The following is a 20390-nucleotide window of genomic DNA, read 5'->3' as shown; positions in this document are numbered from 1 at the left end:
ATCTACTTAATTTTAAGTTTCCTATAAATCCTATTCTGTCTCTTCCCACCATCCGAAGGTGGGATTCAGCTATATATATATCTGTCAGGTAAGTTGCATGAACAAAATGTTATTGTTATAATACAATTAAGTTTGTTCATACTTACCTGGCAGATATATATAATTAAATTGCCCACCCTCCTCCCCTCAGGAGACAGGGGCATTAATAAAATATGAATAGAAAATGGGAATGGTTCCTGATATCCGCCTCCCAGCGGCGGGAATGGGTACTACCACCTGGCCGCCCACTGCGTGTGCCGCGAGTTTTGAAATTCTGTCGGACTTCAGAAAATACAGCTATATATATATCAGCCAGGTAAGTATGAACAAACTTAATTGTATTATAACAATAACATTTTATTATAAAAATTACATTTTTATCATAAGAATTAAATTTTTTCACATGGTTATGTCGTTTGAGCTTTGTCTAAAGGATTGATGAAGTGTGTATATGCATTAATTATTTTATCTGCTGTTTCAGCATTTTTTAACTAATAAGTGAATAATGATTCAAGTATTTTTCAGATGATAGGGAGATTTCGTAACGAAGCAAAATGAAATAGACATGCTGATCAATCTTGGAACCATATGTAAATGAAGAAAGAAGTGAAAACAGAAAATTAATTATGTTTGTAGAGGACTGAAGGAACATAAGAAGGTATGTATTGTTTGGTCCAGGCTGTTATTTGATAATGTTATAAAAGTAACTTACCAAGTAATTACTTAGCTAACGATTAGCCTTGCATGGGATCCTAAATTTTAAAACTTTGCTCGCAAGTCACTGTTGTAATGCGTGGTGACAGTTCCCGCCCACCATAATGGGGGCTTGCAAGCAACAGAAGCCTACAGCCTACAGTGTCATTCTTATTCATGTTTTGCAACTGACAAGATGTCGTTAGTGCTTCCCGAGTACATGTTCGCCGCTTTCTTGTTTGTTTGCTGAAGTCGGTGACGTACAGTGGTCCCCCTGTATTCGTGGGAGATCCGTACCAGACCCCCCTGCAAATGTTTAGAATCCGTGAATAGTTGGAACCCCTATAAAAATGCTGACAACGGCCTATTTCACATTAGTAACTTACCAAACAATTACATAGCTGTAAGCTCTCTTACCTGGCAATCGAAAAATTCAAATTTCGCGTCTGTGGCACTGCCATCGTTCATGTAGGTGATACAGGTCCCACGCACTTTTGGGAATACCTGGTACTGCTGAGCTAATTACTGTCGATTCGTTTTATGCTGGCCACAGAGTAACATCTGTGGTTTTCTTACCGTCAATTTTCATTGCCATATTGGATTTGTATCTTTTTGGTGAAGTACTATTTCTTGGTTGTTTTTGCCAGTTAGCTGCCTAGTTAGCTTGTCATTAGTGAGTTTAGCTATGATGTCAGACGCTAGTTCGTCTTCTGGTAAGTTTTACAGCAGGGCTGCAAAACTAGATTAGCTAAACTGTGTTAAGATCCGCACTCCAAGTGCATTAAGTGTAGGGGTCAATGCTTGTAACAAGGAATTAACTTGTGAGGAGTGGTGGGGTTTAGATGAGCAAGGTGGAAGACTTTACAAGCTCATTTAGATAAAATGGACAAGGATAGGAAGAGGAAAGCAGCTCTTAGAGCTGGTAGCAAATCTATGGTAGAAACAACTCCTTTGCATTTAGAGGCAAACAAGCCTGCTCTTTCTTCTCCTCTATTGTCTAATATCTCGCCTATTGATAGTTCTCCAACTTCATTACCAGTCACTCCAGTCCAGGTATCCCATGTTTCTGATCCCAACACCATTTCCAATTTAGAGTTCAAAATGGACAAGAAATTTGAGATTTTGGTGAAATCCGTAATGGATTTAGGAATGTCATTTCGTGCTTTTGTAGAAAAATTGAGTGAGAAGGGCAGTGTTGGGCCAAGTGTCAGTGTTGTGTCTGAGGAGGCAGCTGTCCGTCCCCCCATTTCTTCTAGACGAAGGTCACTGTCCTGCTCCCCTGCACCTGGGAGAAGACATAACAGAGGTCGAAGGGAGACTGGGGTGTTTGCCCATGGGCAGTCGCCGTCTCCGTCGATTCTGTCAACTCGCGAGTGCCAACTAAACGCCGCTGGAAAGACGTAGACGTCAGTGAAGCGAAGTTTTCATCAGATTTAGATGTGCAGTCGCCAATGCAGAGGTGACAGGTGTGGAGTGATTCAGTGTTGCATCCTTTGAAGAGGCATGCCACTTTTGCGGGAACACTGGAGCCCACAGCCTTCCTGCAGTTTTGTGCCTGCCCAAGAATTTTGGGAGAATCACCAGTCTTCTCCAGATAATTGAGGTTCAACTGATGACAGGCGCTCACATTCTGCCCAGCACTCGCGCTGTTGACTCCCCTCATTGTGCATCAAAAGGAATTTTGACTCGTTCACCTCCTTCAACTCACTTCACTTCGCCTCCTAGTCACTCGTCTTTGAAGAAGATCCGTTTGATAGCTGTGACTTCTACTTCAACCTCGGATGATACGAAGACCAGGCCGTTGATAGATGATTCTCCATTTGTCCCTTTCAAGCGACAACTTCAAGAGCTAATGGGTTTTTTAAAGAAAGCGACAAACCAGTCAGAAGTGGATGGTGGTTCATCAGTCCTTTCAGAAGAGGAAGCATAAGTCAGGAGTCAAAAGCTCCCTCAGCATACTCGAGCTTGTTAAAGTTTTTGTTGCTGACTTACCCAGACTTCTTTGAGTCAGCTTCGCCTTCTTCCCCACCTTCTATGTTCGTGAAGGATAGGAGGTCGGCTCCTTCAGGATTACCGAAACTGGTTCTTTCCCAGACATCTAAGAAAACCCTTAAAGAAGCAGAAGAGTGGCTTGTTTGGAAGAGAGAGTCAGGTAAGGCCTCGTTCGCCTACCCACCTTCGAAGCTTCAAAAGAAGACCTACAGGTTTTAAATGACTGGAGAAGTTCCTTCCTTGGGAGTGTCCGCCTCCTCTCACAGAAGAGCTGCATTTTCAGCTGCAAAAGTGTTGTTGTTCCTACACGATATACAAACCCTTGGTCATTAACATAAGTAATTACTTTCAGCATAGCTGGAATTATGGCCGTTAAACTCTTAACAAGCTGGTTAGGCAGTAACTAGTGTCTGGTAGGCAGGTAGGCCCACCTGCCCAATTGTAAACACTCTACGTTGCTTTCGGCTGTCTTCCGATGAAGACTTATTGTGAGCTCTTGCTGATGAGCCGTCAATCATTTTCTGGTGGGATCTTTAATTTTTTATTTTTTGAATAAATATGTATATTCTGTATTTGATATTAATAATTAATTGAATTTAATAATTAATATGCAAACCCACATTTTGTGATAGCCTTGATAGCTGCCTTTCTACTTTGTGTTAAGGGTCGGTGGCAAAGGTATGCCAACATCTTTATTAGTACATATTTTCGCCCTTTAATGTTGGGACGAGACGTATTCATCCGAGACTTAAGCTTACACTTCGGAATCTACCGAGGGGAACTTCGGAGGTTTGTCCTTGTTTCCTCTGGTAATTCCTCTTCTTCTTTGTCCTTTAGCTAGCTATCGGATGAAGGTAGAAGAGGGGGCGTTGGTGTTGGTGTTTGGGGGGTCTCCTCTCATTTCGGAAGGCTGTGCCCTTTGATGCGAGAGGAGTATCCCATTACTACTTTGAATCATAGTTTCTTTCTTTTACAGACTAGTAGTGGTGATTGTGATTACAGCAGTAGATGGTTGGATATCTCTTCGTGTTGGTTCCTAACCTTGGAGTTGTACCTGTGATTCATAGCATGCTGTGATATTGGTCCTTGAGTGTGTGTACTGATCCCCTGCTGGAAATCATATTCATTTACCACTGCTATCCTGGAGGTATTTCACTGGACAAAGCCTTCTGTGATTATCAACACCTGTAATGACTCTGCTTGAAAAAGGATTAATTAATATGTTAACCCCACTTAAAAGAGGATGGAGAAAAGATAAGGGAAAGACCACTCCACGAATCAAGAATCCAGTTGGGTGGAGAACCAGAACCTACACTGCCTAAGGAGGTGGTGCCGAATTCGAACCAAGGGTGGCTGAATTTGAGAATGACAGAAGCGAGAGAGGACTGGCAGCTGTCATTCAGAAAAGAAGCAGAAATATTTCCAGGGTCCAAAAATAGTGATTGTTCCGACACGTAATACAAACCCTCGGTCCTTTACATAAGGAATTACTGGACTGGTCATAAGATTTACTAACTAAGTAGTTAGGCAGTAACTGCTTGTCCAATGGTCGGGAGTCCTGCCCGACTGGAGGTAAACATATCACTTTGCTTTTGACTGCCGATGGGTGTAGATGTGTGTTCGCCTCTCTGCCCGCCTTTGTCGTGAGATTTTCGTTGATGTCAACAATTGAGCTACTTGCTTCTGCGCTTTTTCTTGTTTTATTATTAGTGTGTGTACTGTGTGTAAGTACTTATTATTCTTTTTTTGTTATTATTTGTGGTTTTGCATTGCTGGAGTCATGCAAGCACACAAAGTGGTGAAGCCCCCTCGCCCCTCATCCAACCAGAGAGTGTGCCCTGGAGTGAAGGGTTGTAAGTGTGGGGCATTCAGGTCCAGCGATGCAGTGGACCCTCATTTATTGTGTACGTGGTACCGAGGGCGTGAATGCTCTTGGGCCGTACCTTGTGATTTTTGTATCTCCTGGTCGGAGGAGCAGTGGGAGCTCTATGACGAGGAGGAAACCACGTAAAGTCGCCAAGGTGTCGTCAGAAAGCTCTCCCTCGACACCTCTGGTGACTGACACATCATCTTCCTTCCTCCCTCCTAGCCAGCTCCCGCGTATGGCCCTCTCCCCTTTGAGGGACGTGTCCCGTTGCACCTCTTCGTTCGATCTGTCGTGCGCAGAGCAAGGAACACGACACCCCGACCTGGAGTTGTACTCGGGGTCTTCAGTCCATTCAGGGTGGGATCTTTCCCCCTCTGAGCAAACTGGAGCCCCCCCCCCCCCACCCCCCCCCCCCAGCCCCCCCCCCCCCCCCCCCCCCCCCCCCCCCCCCCCCCCCCCCCCCCCCCCCCCCCCCCCCCCCCCCCCCCCCCCCCCCCCCCCCCCCCCCCCCCCCCCATTAACCTGACTGTTGCTTCCCCAGGAGTGTCTGCCTCCGTGGGTGGAGACCTTCAGCAGGTATGGCGCTCACTGAGTCTGCCGGGCACTCCCAGTATCTGGCTGTGGCCCCAGTGACTCATGGGGTAATGACATTGACCACCACCACTCTATCAACACCAGGGTATGCTGCACTATCGCACCTTGTGTACACGCAGCAAGTGACATCGGTAACCCTTTCAGCCGCTGTACAAGCCCCGCTGATTTATGTGCCTCGGAAGGAGATGGATCCTCTGCCACCTGGGTTTGCTGTTCTCGCCCAGTCCCTTGACTTTGAGTGCCCGAAGAGCTCCCCCCTTGACCACCCACTGGTTCCTGTGACTGTTCCTGCTGTCTCTGTTCCTGCCCGTGGTTGTGCTGCTCCTTCTGCAGGTTCCTCCGGACAGGTGCAGTTGGGCCGTGTTGCTACTGCAACTGCCCCAGCTCCAGCTCCGTCCTGGATGGAGGACCTGTCGGTTGTCTTGAGGAAGTTGGCGAAGAAGTCCAGGAAGAAGAGGAAGGTGTCGTCATCTTCTCTGTCGCCTTCTTCGTCGTCGTCTTCTGCTGCCTCTTCCCCTTCGACTTCCAAGGCCCCCCAGCCGAGGAAGAAGAAGGTGGCCTTGCCCTCCCCCCCAAGAAGTCTCCCACAGAGACTTCTAAGGGTCTGTCACGCTCTGGCCAGACAGGTGGGTCTTCCTCTGGTCTTTCCGTTCCTTCAGGAACGGGACCTGTCTCTCCTTCCCCAGGGAAGGAGAAGACGGGGACCGTAGGGGTGCTGGCTACCGCTGGTACCTCTGCTCCTGGCTCCAGAGGTTCCACCTCCAGACCAGGAACCGTCTCGGCCGCTCGCGAGGAGCGTCACCGAGTGTACAGTCACCTATGGATGACCGTGCAGCCAGGGTCCAGACCGTTGAGCCTGCTCATCGTCAGGACCCAGGCACGGAGCGGAAGACTGGCAAGAGTCGCTCAGGTGACTCTCCCCAGGCCGGTGATTGCTCTCGTGGCGATCCCCCGGTTCCCAGGGTTGACGTGACAGTCCCACCAGACCGTTCATGTGTCGAGGCTAGGAAGAGGTCCCCCCGGTCACCAGGTCCTCGGCTGGACCAGGTACCGTGGTGCGTCGAAAGGACGGAGCTCGCTTTCACCGTGTCAGTGGACCGTCGCTCCCACTGGGACCAGACGGCTCGCACAACTGGTAGCAGCTCTCCTGACGCATGAGACCGACGCTACTGTTCTCAGTCCAGCGCTTCTCCACACGGAGAATGCTGGTCCAGACCTTCATCTCACCTGCAGTCCTCCCTGCCCACTGGCTCTGCTGGTAGACAGGGTAGGAGCGTCAGCTCTTCCTCACCTGTCCCTTCAACCTCCTCGGGCTACACTGGGAGGAGCGAGGTGAGCAGGGGTGACGGCGAGGAGTGCACTCCTCACGGTCCCGCCACGAGAGCCTACGATCCTGGCTCGGTCCTTGGACCTAGCAGGTCGTACGCACAAGTGGTTGGAGGAGACCACGAGGGGTCTGGTGAGGTTCTTCCTCCTGAAGGAAGAGTGCCTCGAGAGGTGATCGGCCTGGATGGATCTGACGGTCCATCGCCTCAGGATCACCCCCCGAGATACAGAGGTCCTTCGCAGAGGTCATTGCGCTGATTCATCAGCACAACGACCTCGGGGAAGGATCGTTGGTTGCTCCCTCTGAACCTCCATTGAGGTTGGAGTCGATATGGGGTCCCAAGAAGGAACCCAGAGCGACGGTGGGTTTACCTCGGTCCACCTTGGCCGACGGTGTGCTGGGCCAGGTAAACGCTCTCGTCTCTGGACAGGAGGGTTCGCTTAGGTCCAGCAGGTCGGACAAACTGCTTCTCCCTCCTTTGCCTCGCCAGCGGCGTTTCTACATGCCTTCAGTGGACCCGTTGCCAACCAAGCAGGTTAACCTGGAGATAGCTAGGCTAACTCGGGGGGTGCCTCTCCATCACCTGCTGGCTGAGAACTTCTGGTTCTCACAGCAAGAGGCATCGGCCCTGGAAGCGACTGCCATGGCAGCATTCCAGGTAGTCTCCTGGCTGGATCTGTGGTCCCTCATGGTATCCAGAGTCGCAGCCTCCTCGGGAGCTATCGTTCCCGAAGAAGACTTGACGTTTGGGAGGCTCTGCCAGTCTGGAGGTAGGGCCATCTCCTACCTCGCCCACCAGACGGCCAACCTGTGGGCCAATCTGGTCCTGGTCCTGAGATGATGGGATTCTGTCCTGGCTCGGGTAACCAGAGCGGCCGGTCAAGAGGTGACACTGGGTCTACAGAACGGACCGTTGCTGGGTTCCTCCTCTCTCTTCCCCAGAGAGATGGTGGATGCTGCGGTGGAAAAGCGTCGCACTGAGGACAGTGACCGCCTAGTACACCAGGCAGTCTTGAGCAACTGCAGCTAAGCCTCGGAGCTTGGCTAGCTCTTCCTCCGCTTTCAAGACACTAGCTCCGTCAAGGTCACGAGGAAAGACCCAGTCTTCGTCCTCCGCTTTGAGGAGTGAGTGTCAGCCCTCCTCCCAAGCCTCCTACTCCCGTGGGAGACCTGCCAAGCGGAAGCCAAAGAGAAGGAAACGCTAGGGACAGCGTTCCCCCTCATCTGCTGCTGGAAGGTGTGTTGTACCTGGCGAGCCATTAAGCAACTTGGCAGCGCTACAGAGCCGAGACCTGGGCAGTGGGTGTTCTTTGGGAGGGATACCTACTTCGCACCCGGTCCACCTTCAGACGTACGTTCCCGGTTCTGCCAGGGACGTAACACTACGAGAAGAAGTCAAGACCACGCTGAGCAAACGAGCTGTGGATATCGTACGAGATCAGTCGCCTGAGTTTCTACAGCTGACACTTCCTAGTAGAGAAGTTCCGGGGGGGGGGGGGGGGGGGGGGGGGGGGGGGGAGGGCCGGTTGGAGACTGGTGATAGATCTCTCTCCCTTGAACCGATTCGTTCATCAGACTTGGTTCACGATGGAAACAGCATGCTCAGTGCTCGATTCCATCAGGGAGAACAATTTCATGCTTTCGGTGGACCTGAAGGATGCGTATTTCCAAATACCCATCCATCAGTCCTACAGGAAGTACCTCCACTTTATCCTTGACAGGACGGTGTACGAATTCAGGGCACTATGTTTCAGTCTCTCAACCGCCCCACAGGTGTTCACGTGAGTGTTTACTCTGGTGTCGGCTTGGGCTCATTCGGTCAGGATACGTCTGATGAGGTATCTCGACGATTGGCTGGTCCTGGCGAACTCTTGCTCGCAGTTGGTACAGGACAGAGATAGACTCCTCGACTTATGCCGCTATCTGGGGATCATGGTGAATGTTGAGAAGTCAGATCTCGACAGGAACAGTCAGCTCAGCAGTGGCAAGTCGTGATCGGTCACCTGTCGTCACTGGAGAAGTTAGTCCCTCATGGGCGTCTTCACCTACGGTCTCTTCAGTGGAGATTAAAGGAGTGCTGCTCACAGGCACTGGATCCACAATCCTTCCTTGTTCCTCTCACGGAGGAAGTAAGGGACGACCTGGCTTGGTGGCTAGACGACAGGAACCTCATACACTGGGGCCTCGCTTAGTCGCGGATCAGCAATCACGGATTCAGTTAATCACGGGTTTTTCCTTGGACCACTTCTCAGTCTATATTGCTGGTGTGAATCCGTGGTAGGCTAAGCCTCGTCCGGTTCCGATAACCAACAAATGCATGAACAGATTCACATTATGACATTAATTGACAATAAAGGTAATAAAACCATTCTCACCTTATATATTATTGGCATATCTTCATAATATATAGCCTATTCATGGAATAATCCCACACCATTGACATCAACTTGTAGTTGAGCGGCCAGCAGAAATGTAAACATTGAGTTACACTTAACAGCACCTTTGTCATTCTTAACCTTTTAGTAATGTTAGTAGTAGTAGTGTAATTACAGTAGTAATAACATTTAGGAAAACAGTAATTTTCAATTCGAACTTCATTATTGTTTTGGTATAACGTAATCAACTTCTCTGAACACTGCAGTCATACAAACGATAATTGTCATAGATTATCGTATTGTTGTTTGCAATCGGCGAAGAAGCGTAAACGTAATAAAACCATTTTTACCTTTTATATTATTGTCATATATTCATAATAAAACGCATATCTTATATATTATTGGCATATCTTCATAATAAAAAACCTCTTCCCCCCCCCCCCCCCCCCCCCCCCCCCCCCCCCCCCCCCAAGGGAATAATATTCCTTGGGGAATGCATTTTCAAAAGACAAAGATACACTACATGTTTACAGCATGCAATGATTACTTTATTTTGATGTGATTACATTATTATTACAGTATGGTACTCTAAGCAGTACAGTAACTATTTTTTTATCATAAATGTATATTCATTCACGAAAAAAATATGTATGACCACCGTGACGTCACCAAACCTAGTCTCGTGTGTACATACTATCTTTACACAACGTGATAGTGGTTACAACGTTCTACAAACTACCCATGTATTTTTACGTAAGTATCCTCTAAATTGTGTCATAAATCACTTTTTACTTACTTGGATGGTGGAGCCCAAATACTACGTATATCCCCGGAAAATTAACGAAATCGCGTTTTTAATTTTTATCATTAGAGCAAGATTCACTAATTTCTGTGTTTTCTTCTTTTTTTTCATGACTAAATGCATTTTTAGGATACTCTTTTACAAATTTTTCAAATACTAGATGTAAAACAGCAAAATCAATCTCTCTCTCTCTCTCTCTCTCTCTCTCTCTCTCTCTCTCTCTCTCTCTCTCTCTCTCTCTCTCTCTCTCTCTCTCTTGCAGAAAAAACTATAATACTGATCTATTATTATCGTAATAAAAGAACAAAATGGTCTTTTATTCTTTCTGTGATTTACGAAACTGCTTCAATACAACTTTTATAGTTGACTCAATGATTATCACATTATAACAGTACACAAGAGAATATCTTGTTTCATTTCTTATCGCCATAAAAATATTTAAAATACAAATTTCATTATGTTATTCTCGAGCTAAGCTAGTAACAGTACGCTCATCCTAAGCTGCTCTCTCAAGCTATTCAACAGTTACTCTCATCCCAGGTTGCTTTCTCTCTCTCTCTCTCTCTCTCTCTCTCTCTCTCTCTCTCTCTCAATGAAATATGAATTACTGTACCATAATATCATAAACTATTATGTACAAATTATAATATCATAAACTATTATGTACAAAGTTAAAAATAATAATAATTCCTTAATAAATTCGTTTCTTTAGCAACTAAATTGTTTTCCAAAATAATTCTTTCGGTAATAAACGTCCATCAGCTGATTCTAAACGTAAACAAAAGACAAAACTAGATTTTTTATTGCTGTATTTTGCTGCTTTATACATTAATATTATAGTTGGGGTGCTGTAATCTTTACAGTAAATCATGTTTTTTTTATCATAAATATGTTCATTCACAAAATAGATATACTATGTACTTTTAGTTTGGTGCAGCAGCCAAATCATGAAAATAGAAAGAAATTGTTAGGTAATATACTTTTGTTTGCTGATCTGATGAAGGGGAAATTGAAGATAGGAAAGAATAACTTTGAAACTATCTTGAATTTAGTTTAAGGTGATAGTTGAAGACATATTTGGTGTTTGAACTAAAGTTATAAACATTGAAATAGTGGTCTTGGGTGGGTTAATTATTAAAGTAGGCAGTTTAAAGCAATTTTTAGGGGGGGTACCAGGATAACACGGGTATTTACTTATCAAGGGGGGTTCTGGGCCCTATCCCCCACGATTATCGAGGCCCTACTGTACACCTCTTGGGCATCAGAGTGTCACTCTACCTAGACGACTGGCTTCTCCGCTCCTCTTTGGAAAGTCAGTGGATGAAGGATCTCAAGAGGACTCTTTCATTAACTCACTTGTTAGGTCTTCTTATAAATGAAGAGAAATCTCAGCTAATTCTGACTCAGAGCATTCTCTATTTGGGGATGACTCTGAACTCTCAAGTTTTTCAGGCTTTTCTTTCATCAAAGAGAGTCCAGTCGTGTCTGGAAGTAGTAGTACAGGACTTCCTGGACTGCAAGTCCTGTTCCGCCAACCATTGGACAGTCTGTTAGGAACACTAGCTTCGGTGGAACAGTTTGTCAAATTCTTCCTGAAGGCATCATGGTGCAGGAAGACTCAACCGGACTCGACAGTATTCTTGATTTCAGACGAAATCAAGGAGGACTTAGCGTGGTGGCTTTCAAAACCAAGACTGGTAGAGGGTCTTTCGCTTCATCCGCTCCACCCAACCCTTCAGTTCTTTCCAGACGCCTCCGACGCAGGTTGGGGAGACCTGTTGGGGAAGAACGAAACATCAGGGGAATGGTCGGAAACGCAGCGCTCTCTTCATATCAACGTGAGGGCGCTATTAGCAGGGTTCCTGGGACTTCAGGCGTTCTCTCATCTCGTGACGGGACAGGTGGTAGCAGTTCACGGAGACAACTCCACAACACTTTCCTACATCAGGAAACAAAAGGGAATGCGTTCCTTCACCCTCTACAACCTTGCAAAAGATCTGCTTCTGTGGTAAGAAAAATTTCAAGTTACGCTGATCCCTTGATTTGCTCAAGGGAAAATGAACGTGTTGGCGGACGAACTAAGTTGCCATCATCAAGTACTGCCATTGGAATGGACTCTCGACGCGAAGGTCTGCCTAGACCTATGGAAATTTTGGGGAAAGTTGATGATAGACCTCTTTGCAACTTCGAGGATCAACCGCCTTCCGCTGTTTTGCTCCAGTACCGGACCCTCTTGCATGGTCAGTCGATGCAATGTTACTAGACTGATCGGCCCTGGAAGCATACGCCTTTCCCCCGTTCGGCCTAATAAAATAAGTGCTGAACAAAGTGTCATTCCACAAAAATGTTTCTGACACTAGTCGCTCCATTCTGGCCAAGGAAAGAATGGTTCCCAGATCTACTCGACTTGCTCGTAGATTTCCCCAGACTTCTTCCGTTAAAGAGATATCTACTCAGACAACCGCACTTTGAAAGATTCCACCAAGGATTATCCGCTCTGGCACTGACAGGATTCAGACTGTCAGGAGTCTCGTCAGAGCGAAAGGTTTTTCGAGACGAGCTGCAGAAGCTATTGCAAACTGCAGAAGAGATTCTTCTAACAGAATATACCAGTCTAAATGGGGAGTGTTTCAAAAATGGTGTAGACAAACTAAAGTCTCTTCTTCTGAAACATCTGTGAACGAAATAGCTGATTTCCTTCTTTTCTTGAGGGACGTTAAGCGTTTAGCGCCTTCGACTATTAGGGGATACAGAGTGATGCTGGCTTCAGTTTTTAAAGACAGAGGACTAGACCTATCCAAGAATAGTGATCTTTCTGATCTAATTAAATCGTTTGAGACTAACAAATCGTCGAAGGGTTCGATAGCATGAAATCTCAATATAGTTCTTAAACGGCTTTTGGGTCCTCCCTTTGAACCGCTACTTTCTTCATCTATGATGAATCTCACCAAGAAGACATTATTTTTAGTTGCATAGGCATCTGCTAGATGAGTTAGCGAGCTACACGCAATGGACAAAAAGGTGGGATTTTCTCAAGGTGACGCAGTTTGCTCCATGGAGCTCAATTTTTTCGCGAAAAACGAAAACACTTCTAATCCTTGGCCACGTAACTTCGTTCTCAAGAACCTGACAGACTTGATAGGCCAGGAAGAAGAAGAACGGCTCTTATGTCCCGTGCAGGGATTAAGATATTACCTCCGCAGAACAGAAAGAATTAGAGGTCAATCGAATTGTTTGTGGTGCTCTGTTAAAAATCCCTCTCGCCCTCTCTCAAAAAACGCTATTTCCTTTTTTCTGAGAGAATTAATTGTCGAAGCACATTCTCAAGCTAACGAAGCAGTGTTTCCTTTATTGAGAGTTAAAGCGCTCGAAGTTCGAGCAGTAGCGACTTCCCTCGCTTTTCGACACAACTAGTCGCTATCTGCTATCCTCCAAAGTACCTTTTAGAGGTCTGAATCTGTGTTCGCTATGCATTATTTGAAAGAAATCGAGACAAGTGTTCAAAGATTGTAAGTCTCTCGGTCCACTTTCGGTAGCTGGCATGGTGTTGGGAGAAACGACATAGGGGGTTGCTCCCTCTGTTAGCCTATGTTTTGCCTTGTATCAATTTTGACGAGTTAAAGGGAAGTCATTTTAGTGTTAGTTTTGGTGGGTAAAGGTTTTTATTTCGGTGTAGGTGACAGTTATTTTTCATGTTGGTTATTTCTGGTCTTACCCCAGGGCAAGGGCAATATTTTGTTGTATCTTCGTTGAGTCAGCGGTGAACACCATGACTATGAGGATATTCCACTCCATTTAGAGGCACCCATTGGTCATACTCCAAGCCTTCTACTACCTAAGATGAGCCCCAACCAGAGGCAGTATTCTCCTGCAGTAGCTCTTAAAAGGTAAGGTACAACAGGCACTAACAGTGCTTTTGGGTACTTTATTTTCAAGAATCATATGTTATTTTTGAATTAAAACTTACATCCACAGCCCCCCATCCTTGCAATGGGTAATCAGCTGTATAATTGTTCAGTAAGACACTGCAATAAAAATGGAATTTTCATTATAAAGTAAAATTTTATTGCATACTTACCGAACAATTATTAATCAAAGCCCTCCCTCCTCCCCACAGAACGAATTGATGTTACCTGGGCAGTTGTACCTGTAACTCCCTCGAGTGGAGGGAGATGACGTCACCTACATCAGCGATGGCAGCGCCACTGCGGAAGTTTTGAATCTATTTTCTGCCATTCGTAGGGAACCTACAGCTGTATAATTGTTCAGTAAGTATGCAATAAAATTTAATTTTATAATGAAAATTCCATTTTTCAAGGTATCATAGGATCTATCCTTAATCAAGTGTGTTAGAAGCAGCGATCTGTGTATTTTTGAGGGTGCCATTCCAGAGGAAATTTCAGCACCTGGAACCTTGTAGACATTAATGTTTTCATACAATGAACTTACCTGTCAGATATATACTTAGCTAAGACTCCGTCGTCCCCGACAGAAATTCAAATTTCGCGCCACTCGCTACCGGTAGGTCAGGTGATCTACCTGCCTGCCTGGGGCGGCAGGATAGGAACCATTCCCGTTTTCTATCATATTTTCTCTGTCGCCGGTGGTATCAACATTGTTGTTACTACCTCCTGACTGGAATTCGCTTTTCAAGACTTTTTGATCATCTATATTGGATTTCTTGGTGACGTACTGGATCGTTGTTTTGGCATTCGCTAGTGGGACTGGATTTGGACTTGCTTTTGATTTTTCTGATAGAATGTCTGATTCAAGTGTTAGTGTGAGAGTGTGTGTGAATGTAGGCTGCAAGGTGAGGATACCGAAGGCTTCGGTTGATCCTCACACTGTATGTCATAAGTGTAGGGGGTTTGACTGTTCTTTAGCTAACACCTGTATTGAGTGTGAAAAGTTGAATGCTAATGAATGGAAGACTCTAATTTCTTACTGAGAAGTTAGAGAGGGATAGAATTAGACGGGCCTGCACAAAAGGGTTGTGAGTACAAGGGCCTATTGAGCCTTTTTCTGAGTCTAATCTCCCTGTATTAATGATTTGATTCTCCCTATGTATCTGAACCCTCACAGGCTTTGCATTCGGATTCGGCTTCTGAAATCGCCAATCTGAAGGCTACCTTTCGTAAGATGAAGAACAAAAATGGCGGCCATGCAAGGTAAGGAAAGTGATAGTGAATTACTTAGTGAAGTGAGTGTTCCCAGTGTTGTGGATGGGGCGTCTGACCGTCCCTGCGATGCTCCCAGGCCCTAGACCTCTTCCAAACTCACATACCCAGAGGAGAAGAAAGTCGAAAGTCGTACGGAGGTTGTGGGGAATCCCCAACGGTCAGGCGTCCCTTCAGCAGGTTCTGTTTCGCTACAGTCTGCTCAGGACCGCTTTAATAGAAGCGTCCTACGAGATTGTTTCATTTTCGTCGTCCGGTTCTCCTTCACTAAACGAGGGTGGAAGGACTCGGATCTTTCTAGGCCACTGAAAAGGCACTGGAAAGAACGCGCGTTTGACTCGAGCCCGGAGCGCTTCTCGGAGGAAGCCCCCTCTTCTATCAAGAAGGCCAAGATGGTCTCGCGCCTCCTCGATCGGTAGTTGAGGATCGCACTCCTTCGAGTTCTCCTGCTTCTTCTATTGAAGAGGACGCTGGTGTGGCTTCCAAGAGGATATTGCTAGCTGTACAAGAACAGTTAGCCTCTTTGGTTGGAGTTCTTTCGAGGGATCCCCCTCCGCAAGAAGGACGCTAGACTTTCCTATTAAGAAGTCTCGTCTTCTTTCGCCTGACCAGACAATGAAGCGTCCTTCAGGCATGAAGAGCCTTACGGAAGCGCGAGACCGTCTTCCAGGGCGCGAAGATTCTTTCAGGCGTCAGGAGCTATCCGAGCGAGTTGCTCTAGACAAGGATACGCTCAGGCGCGAGGGGCCAGCCAGGCGCGAGGAGTCAGCCAAGCGCGAGGCGCCAGCCAGGCGTGAGGAGTCAGCCTAAGCGCGAGGCGCCAGACAAGCGCAAGACGTCAGCCAGGCGCGAGACGCCAGCCAAGCAAAGCTTTCCGCCAACAAGCGCCAGCCAAGCGCGAGCGCCAGCCAAGCGCGAGGCGCCAGCCGAGAGGCGCAAGCCAAGCGCGAAGAGCTTGCCAGGCGTGAGAAGTCAAGCAGACGCCGAGACTACTAGTAGACTTGAGAGAGAATCTGTTCACTCTATGAGTCCCTCTCCTAGTAGGAGTTTGTCGCCAGTAGAGAGAGACTTGGTGAAGATCCTCTAGTATTTCAAGCCGATTCTCCGCACGGTGTGGACGATCAGCGATTAACGGTAGAGAAGGCTTCTCTAACTATAGAGTTTTGACAGACCTTCTTTTGCAAGAGTATGGAGATTCGTTGACTCCTGCGGCTCCTCCTTCGCCTCGATCACTGTTTTCGAGTGCGATCGTACCGAAGTCTTCGTCGGTTTTTTTGAAGATGAGATCGATGATCTCTATGAAAAGAGCTCTACAGTCTCTTGACAAGTGGATGTTGTCGAAGAAGGATCTGGGCAGAACCACCTTCTGTATGCCTCCAGCCATACTTTCTGGTGAAAAGAGGTGTCTGGTACCGAAACTGGGGAGAACATGGGCCTTTCTCTCCCTGCGTCGGCTGAAGCGGACTTTTTCAACCTTGGTTGATTCATCGCGTAGACACGCTTTGAATGGAGCTCGTGTGACTTGGGCGATTTCTGAGACTGATCATATCCTCAAGGGCCTCTTCCATATTTTGGAAGTGTTTAATTTCCTAGACTGGTCCCTTGGGGTGATGTCTAAGAAGGCTCATGACTCGGAAGGTCTAGACCCCGAAGTCATTCTTAGTATTCTGTCATGTATTGACAAGGCAGAGTACAAGACGGATCGGGAGAAGTCTCCTCTCTCTTTGGAGCGGTACTCCTTAAGAAGAGGAGTATTTTTAGTGCCTTCTTAACCAAGGCGGTTTCTCCCTCACAGAGAGCAGCCCTGGTTTTCGCTCCCATGTCAGACTTCTTGTTTCCTTCTCAGTTAGTGAAGGACATTTCTCGCTCACTGACTGAGAAGGCGACACAGGATCTTCTCCTTCACACTGCAAGGAAGAAGAGACCCCTAGTTGCGGTTGACAAGAAAGGACCGACTTCTACGGTTCAGCCCTTTCGAGGAGGCCCTCCCTCCAGAGCTCCCTCTAAGAGGAGGGTAGGTTCCTGAAAGGAGGAGGTAGGCAAAGCTTTCTTCCCGTCCCTTTAAGAAAGGGAAGTGAGACCCAGGACCAACCTCCAAACACCAGTGGGTGCCAGGCTTCTCGAATTTGCAAGACGCCTGACATTCATAAACTCGGACGCCTCTTCGATGTCTATAATCAGGAAGGGATATCTTATCCCTTCCAGGACAGTCCTCCCCTAACGACTACTCCGCGGAAACTGTCAGCCAGATACAGGGTACCCTGCTACTGAGGGATACTCTTCGTCTGATGGTGGATCTATGTGGGACAAACGAGCTATAGAATTAGTTCTGGAGCAAAACTCTCCGGGGTTTTACAATCGTCTTTTTCTGGTTGCGAAAGCCTCGGGGGGCGGGGGGCTGGAGACCAGTACTAGATGTCAGCGCTCTGAACAAGTTCGTTCTAAAGGAGAAGTTCTCTATGGAGACTTCGGCCTCAGTCCTTGCGGCTACGTCAAGGAGATTGGATGGTGTCGCTGGATCTCCAGGACGCTTATTTTCATGTCCGATTCACCCTTCTTCGAAGAAGTACCTCCGTTTCATGACGGGGGGGAAGGATCTTTCAGTTCAGGGCCTTGTGTTTCGGCCTGTCCACAGCTCCTCAGGCTTCACAAACCTGATGAAGAATGTGGCGAGGTTTCTTCACCTCAAAGGCATCAACATCTCTATATATCTGGACGATTGGCTCATCAGGGCCAGAACAGACAGACAGTGTTTGGAGGACCTTTCTTTGACCCTAGACCTGATAAAGGCGTTGGGACTACTCGTGAACCTCGAGAAGTCACAGCTGATCCCCAGACAGAACTTAGTCTATCTGGGGATTCAGATGGATTCTCGGGGTTTTCGAGTATTTCCTTCGCAAGAGAGAATCGTGAGAGGCTTGGAGAAAGTCTCTCTCTTCTTAGGGAAAGAACGAACTTCGGCGGCGAGGGAATGGTTAAGCCTTCTAGGGACCCTTTCCTCGCTCGAACAGTTTCTTTCCTCTAGGAAGACTTCATCTTCGTCCTCTTCAGTTTTTCCTAAGGAGATCATGGAATTGGAAGACGGGACTTCTCTCCGACAGTTTTCTCCTTCCACTGGAAATGAAACCACACCTGCAATGGTGGTTGTCCCCTCTCAAAAGAGAACAAGGGAATTCTCTGGAAGTTCCGAACCCAAGCTGAGTGTTATATTCAGACGCATCGGAGAAGGGTTGGGAGCAACACTAGACCGAGAGAAGTGTCAGGCACCTGGAAGGCAGAACAGGTGTCCTGGCACATAAATTGCAAAGAACTTCTGGCAGTTCACTTGGCTCTAAAGTTCTTCGAACCTTTTGTGGCAAACAGTGTGGTCCAAGTGAATGTGGACAACACTACCGCTCTGTCCTACATTCGGAAGCAAGGAGGAACACACTCCTTGTTCCTATACGAAATAGCAAGAGATCTGCTACTTTGGACCTCCCAGAGGAACATCTCCCTCCTGACAAGATTTGTTCAGGGTACGAGAAACGTCAGGGCGGACAGACTGAGCAGGAGAAGCCAGGTCCTTCACACAGAATGGACCCTTCATTCAGAGGTGTGTCAGAGTCTTTGGGATCTTTGGGGCACTCCTCATGTAGATCTGTTCGCCACATTCCTTTCCAAAAGGCTGGAAGTCTTTTGCTCAGTGGTGGAAGACCCAAGAGCTCTCGTGGTCAACGCCTTCCTGCTAGACTGGTCTCATGTAGACGTGTACGCTTTTCCCCCTTTCAAAATCCTGGGGCAAGTGTTGAGAAAGTTTGTAGCGTCCAACGGAACAAGAATGACCCTGATAGCCCGTTTTGGCCAGCACAAGATTGGTTTGCAGAGGTGCTGGAGTGGACAGTAGACTTCCCCAGATCCCTTCCAAGAAGGATGGATCTTCTCAGACAGCCACACTTCGAGAGGTTTCATCAAAACCTCCCCGCTCTTGCTCTGACTGCCTTTCGACTATCGAAAGACTTGTCAGAGCGAGGGGGTTTTCCTCCGCGAAGCTGCAAGCGCTATCGCTAGAGCCCGCAGAGCTTCCACTAGACGAGTCTATCAGTCTAAGTGGGAGGTTTTTAGAAGGTGGTGTAAGTCTAAGAAGTTGTCCTCCTCCAGTACCTCTATAACCGAAATTGCTGATTTCCTTTTGTTCCTGAGAGACTCTCACTTATCTGTATCGACTATCAAAGGATACAGGAGCTTGCTTTCGGCAGTCTTCAGAAACAGAGACCTAGAGATTGCTGATAATAAAGATCTGCACGACTTTATTAGATCGTTTGAAACAACAAAATAATAAGGAACTAACTCCTCCCAGCTGGAACCTGGATGTAGTTCTCAAGTTCCTTTCGTCTGACAGATTCGAGCTCCTCATTTAGCTTCGTTTAGGGATTTAACAGGAAATGCTTGTTTCTCCTATCTTTGGCGACAGCCAAAAGAATTGGTGAACTTCACTCCCTTGAAGATGAAGTCGGCTTCAACAGAGACTCGGCCTTCTGCTCGTTTTAGAACACTTTTTCTAGCGAAAAATGAAAACCCCTCGAATCCCTGGCCCAAGAGATTCGAGATTAAAGGCTTATCGAGCTAGTGGGTAGAGAAACAGAAAGGTCCCTGTAAGAGCCTTGAAGTTCTACTTACAAGGAAAAAACAAATGGGAGGCTCTAGGCAAGGTCTTTGGTGTTCCGATTAAGGACCCACAAGAATCATGTCTAAGAATGCATTAGCTTTCTTCATAAGGAGCGTCATTACAGATGCTCACAAGTTCTGTCCTGACGACTCTTTTCCGCTTTTAAGAGTAAAAGCTCATGAAGTTAGAGCAGTGGCGACGTCTCTCTCTTTTCAGAAGAATATGTCGCTAAAGAAAATCATTGATACGACATATTGGAGGTGCAATTCGGTATTTGCATCTCACTATCTTAAAGATGTTCGCGTGACCTACGAGAAATGTTTTTCTCTGGGGCCTTTCGTATCGGCGGATACGATACTGGGTACGGGAGCAAACACCAATCCTTAACTTTGTACATACCTTCTACTAGATATGTTCTAGATTTCTGCTGACAAAGAGGGCTCGGTGCTGCACTGGCGGCCAGTCACTGTTGTTCAGTAAGGAACTCTTGTGATATCTTTTAGAGGAGTATTATAAAAAAAAATTTTTGAGAATTTTTGTATGAATGCATATTAGTTTGGAGTTATGGGTTGTTTGTAATGAGTTCGGGGATAACTCAGAACAATTCTTTATACTAACATGGTGGTTAGGATCAGGTGGTCGGGATTGGTTGTGTGCTCCTTCATAAGGGGTGTTGTCATAGAAGTGGTCCAGTACCCATTGACAAAGTCCTTTCAGGCTCTGCCGAGTAAGCGGTTCGTATACCCATCGACAGACCCACAAGAACTCTTAGCCATAGATCACATATCTCGCTAAAGTCTTGAGGTGATGCAGACTACCGGGCTACAGCCACGAAGTCTACCACCTATCAGGTAGGAACCAAGGTTTTTCTTTTATACC

The 20390-nt window shown here is 46.8% G+C and overlaps 1 protein-coding gene across 5 annotated transcripts in view; it reads left to right on the top strand.

The window, feature by feature from the left end:
• The window catches only part of LOC135195055 (zinc finger protein 420-like), a 115110-nt gene that overhangs the window by 48765 nt on the left and 45955 nt on the right, over positions 1 to 20390 (top strand). For all 5 annotated transcript variants that reach the window (XR_010310056.1, XR_010310055.1, XR_010310057.1 and 2 more), the window contains exon 2: positions 565 to 697. The gene's annotated coding sequence lies outside the window, so the exon portion shown is untranslated. The remainder of the gene's footprint in view (positions 1 to 564; positions 698 to 20390) is intronic.

Source organism: Macrobrachium nipponense, chromosome 15, assembly GCF_015104395.2.
Source record: "Macrobrachium nipponense isolate FS-2020 chromosome 15, ASM1510439v2, whole genome shotgun sequence".
In the NCBI taxonomy this organism is placed as follows: domain Eukaryota; kingdom Metazoa; phylum Arthropoda; class Malacostraca; order Decapoda; family Palaemonidae; genus Macrobrachium; species Macrobrachium nipponense.
This window is presented reverse-complemented; position numbering and strand designations above follow the sequence as displayed.